Source organism: Fomitiporia mediterranea (genome assembly GCF_000271605.1).
Source record: "Fomitiporia mediterranea MF3/22 unplaced genomic scaffold FOMMEscaffold_4, whole genome shotgun sequence".
Taxonomy (NCBI): Eukaryota; Fungi; Basidiomycota; class Agaricomycetes; order Hymenochaetales; family Hymenochaetaceae; genus Fomitiporia; species Fomitiporia mediterranea.
In genome coordinates this window covers 859,356-864,235 of record NW_006760389.1, presented here as the reverse complement: position 1 = coordinate 864,235, position 4,880 = coordinate 859,356, and positions in this window count along the sequence as shown.

Genomic DNA, 4,880 nt, shown 5'->3' with positions numbered 1-4,880 from the left:
TGAGTTGAAGCCAACTCTTCTGACTTTGCAAATGGAGTAGTACTGTCTCAGTTCATTAACAGAAAGTAGTGTCTGATAGTGTTCTGATCAGAATCCCTCTCTACAACAGAACAGAACTACCCTATCTATAACAAGGAACTCCTTGCAATTGTCTGTTCCCTGGAAGAGTAGTGTTAATATCTCCTTAGTGTAGTGTAGAAGTTTGAGATCTAGAGTGATCACCTTAATCTCTAGTACTTCTGAGTGCCTCAGAAGCTCAACCACTGTTAGACCTACTAAATGTTAGAACTGTAGGACTATGACTTTGTACTGACCCACAAACCTGGAACACAAATGACAAAAGCCAATTTACTCTCAAGACAAGCAGGTCATGAAAGGGGGGAGAATGATAACAAAAATCTTGTTCTCCTAGACAATTCCTGTTTTGTGTCTGAGACAATCCAAGAGATCCGACTCAAATCTGAGAATGTTGACTTTGTCACCTGTATACAGTAAGCTCTGAGACACACACAGGACCAGGTTGTAGTGAAGCAGCTGGAGAAGCAGGTGAGGGATTGGGAGGAGGATGAGGATGGACAGGTTTACTAAGAAGGCTGACTGTACATTCTAAAGGATTGGAAGCTGTGGGAGGACATTGTCTGAGCTCATCACAACAATCCAACTGTAGGACATCTAGGCTGACACAAAACATAGGAACTCATTACTCAGAACTACTGGTGGCCCAGAATGTAGAGGGAAATCCTGAAGTACATGACTGGTTGTAATACGTGCCAACAGACTAAGGCCTACTGGACAAGGGTTTGGGCTCCCCTACATCTGTATTGGATCCTGGATCACCCTTGGGAAGAAGTCTCAGTAGACCTGATTGGTGAGCTACCTAAGTCTCAGGGTTACAATACTATCTGTGTGATTGTTGACTGATTCTCCAAGCAAGTCCATACAGTTCTAACCTGAACAGAACTCACTTCTGAAGGCATGGTGTACATTTATCAGGATCATGTCTTCTGGTTGCACAGACTCCCTCAGAAGCTCATTCATGATTGTAGACCACAATTCAAGTCAAAATTCATGTAGGACTTGTATACACTTCTTAGAATTCAAGGGAACCCTTCTACTGTCTATCACCTGCAGACTGACAGTCAAACTGAGTGAGTCAATCAGGAGATCGAGCTCTACCTCTAGATGTTCATCAATCATCAGTAATTGGATTGGTCTGAATGGCTAGCTCTGGCAGAATTCATGCACAATAACTAGCAACACTCTACAACAGGACAGTCCCTGTTCTTCCTCAATCATGAGAGACATTCATACTAGGGGACAGTTCCAAACTGGAACAGTAGTTCTGAATCTGTAACAGACTTTGCAGAATGGATGTACAGAACTAGGGAGGATGTATGAGCTCTTTTGGAAAAGGTAGTGTAGGTCATGAAGTGGAACTATGATTGGAAGAGGTCTGCAGCCAAGGATTACCAGCCTGGTGACAAAGTTATGCTGGAAGCTACTAACCTGACTACAGATTGCCCAATGAAGAAGTTGGACAACAAGTGCTTCAGACCCTTCATTATTGAAAAGAAGGTCAGTGCCTCTGCCTACAAACTCCAACTTCCAGCAACATGGAAGTGCATACACCCAGTGTTTAACAAGGTTCTACTGTCTTAATACTACAATCCAGGTTTTCCTTTGTAACAAAGACCCCTACTGCCTCCACCAGAACTCATTGGTTCTGAACTGGAATACAAAGTAGAATACATAGCAGATGCCAAGCTGGTGTGCAGAAAGCTCAAGTTCCTTATTCACTGGAAGGGATACTCAGTTGAAGAACACACTTGGGAACCTGCTGAGAATCTCACCCATACTGCTAAGGCAATCTGAGACTTCTATTGACTTCATCCAGGTGCTCTACATCAACTCTGTCTCACAGATTTCCAAACCCTACTGTTCCAACCTATGCCTGAGCTGCTGACTGAGCCTAATGCTCACCAATTGGGACGATTGGTTTTAGAGGGGGGGTGATGTTACAGTTCTCTACTCTTGTACCTTCAGTTCTGAGGGTTCCACACCCTTCTGTACTGGAACTCAGGACTTCTGTCCCTTGAGAGTGCTATCTATGAACTATATGCATGCTGACTCTTACCACTACCCTTCCTTACTTCATCATTCCATTCCTTTGACCACCCCTTCATTCTTTGTATCATTCTATGGTCTCTTACCCTTTATCCATCCCTTCATTCTTTGTACCTTTATCTTTGACATTCCTTTCTTTCATTCTTTGTGGCTCATCATTCTTAGTGGCTCATACTCCCTGAGTGCTCTTGTGTAGTTTAGTATATATAGGCATACAAGATCAGACTGGTCCTGTAGTCTTGATCTTGTCTACTCTAGGTAGTCCTGTACTCTTAGGCTCACTCTATATACCCTACTCTTGTCTCACTCTCTCTCTCTGCCTGTTCTGCAAGTTCTGACTATGTTCTGGTGCTTACATTCTGTATTTCTGTTGTGTAGGATAGTTGTAGCCTGGGTCCCCTTGCTGAACCTTTGGGTCCCCTCTACACTGTTACTGACACAAAACAGGAATTGTCTAGGAGAACAAGATTTTTGTTATCATTCTCCCCCCTTTCATAACCTACTTGTCTTGAGAGTAAATCAGCTTTTGTCATTTGTGTTCCAGGTTTGTGGGTCAGCACAAAGTCAAAGTCCTACAGTTCTAACATCCAGCAGGCTTGGTAGCAGTTGAGCTTCTAGAGTGCCTAGAAGTACTGGAGATTAAGGTGATCACTCCAAATCTCAAACTTCTGTACAGTACTAAGGAGATATTGACACTACTCTTCTAGGGAACAGACAATTGCAAGGAGTTCCTTATCATAGATAGGGTAGTTCTGTTCCATTGCAGAGAGGGATTCTGATCAGAACACTATTGGACACCACTTTCTGTCAATGAACTGGGACAGTACTACTCTATTCACAAAGTCAGAAGAGTTGGCTTTGACTTGGAACTTGTCTACAACTGTTAGAACTGCTAATACAGGCTTGCTAGTGATGGCCTGCTTGATGGACTCAAATGTAGACTGTTACTGATCATCCTATTGCTAAGGAACATCCTTGCTGGTGAGATCATGAAGGGGCTAGGCAATGGTACTGAAGTCTTGAATGAAGCATTAGTAGTAGTTTGCAAACCTAAGGAACACTTGGACCTGTTTCAGGTTCTGAGGTTGTAACCAGTTCTGAACTACAGTCACCTTTGCTGGATCCATACAGACCTCTCCTCCACCAATCACAAAGCCCAGATAATCCACTGACTCCTGTACAAAAGAGCACTTTACTTCTTGGAGGAACAGTTTATTATCTTGGAGCTGTTGTAGAACTGCTTGGATCAGTCAGTAATAGTGCTTGACTGTCTGAGTGAAGATCAGAATGTTGTCCAGATACACACCAATGTGCCCTGAGTCAATCAGATCTGTGAGGATGTGATTCATAAATGACTAGAATGTTGTAGACAAGTTGGTTAGTCTGAAGAACATTACAGTCAGTTTGTACAATCTGCAATTGGTTCAGAACACAGCCTTCCACTCATCTCTGTCTCAGATCCGAATATTATTGTATCCCTATTAAATGTCCAACTTAGTGAAAACCCTGGATGTATATGTCTTATTAATGAGCTCCTGAATCAGGGGGAGCAGGTACTTGTTTTTGACAGTACCCTTATTGAGACAACAATAATCCTAGACTAGGTAGAGCTTCCCATCTTTCTTTTTGATGAAGAAGAAAGGGGAGGCCATAGGGGACTTTGAGGGTTGGATTCAGCTGTTCTGAAGATTTTCCCAAAGGAACTCATCAAGTGCCTCCTGCTTGTCTCTGTTGAGTGGGTAGACCTTGCAATCCTTAGGTTGGAAACCCTTAGTCAATTCAATTGTATGGTCCTAGGGGTAGTGTTCAGGAAGCTGGTCAAATTCCTCTTCACTGAAGACTTTAGGGAACTCTCAGACAAAATCTGGCAGGCTGGGTCTGTGTACATTCTAGAGTAGAGTTGTTCTGAGGGGGTTCCAGACTGGTTCTGTCTTAGACATCCTTCAGATCGACTCTATTCTGCCTTGACTAGAATATGTATCTACATATCTATCCTAGTCAAAGAAGAACAACTGGTCACCTTCATTAGAACTGTCAGTAACATTGGAAGTGTCTGCATCCACTCAGAACAGTAGTACAAGGTAGCTGTAAGACTCAGGACACTGATCAAACACAAGTGTCTACTCTAACTAGTCAATGGTAGGGTTGTGAGCCTTAAGCCATTTGAATCCAATGAAGATGTCTGTCTTTCTAAGGTTGGTGACTCTGAACTTAATGCTTTCCTCATGATCCTGAATGGTCATCCATAGTTGGACAAACTCAGTGATCCAACCATTCTAGTTCAGAGTTCTGTCCACATTGTATACTAGGATTGGAAGTAGAATGTGTTGAGTAGGGAGGTAGTGTTCTCACACAAAGGCCTCATTGATGTACGAACCAGTGTATCTACTGTCTACCAGAGCTGTTGTTTGGATCTGGGGGGATCCTGAGAAGGGAGCTAAGAGGATAGGGACTTAGAGCTAGTGTCTGGAACATCCTCAGATGAACTGCTGCTTGTTCTGAAGGGAACATACAGCTTGTGTGGCCTTGTTGTCTGAGAGGGTGAGTATATGCACCAACATTTCCTCATTAACCTCTCTCTTTCAACAAGGACAGACCCATGTCCTCAGCTGTGAACTCAGCTGAGGCTATCCCTGCTTGATACTACAGACAAACTACTGAGTAGTAAACAGGGCTGGGTAACGTTCTGAACATTCTGAGATCTTGGAACACAGAAGTGGCAGGTCAGATTGTGTGGATTTAGACTTGGATGAAGT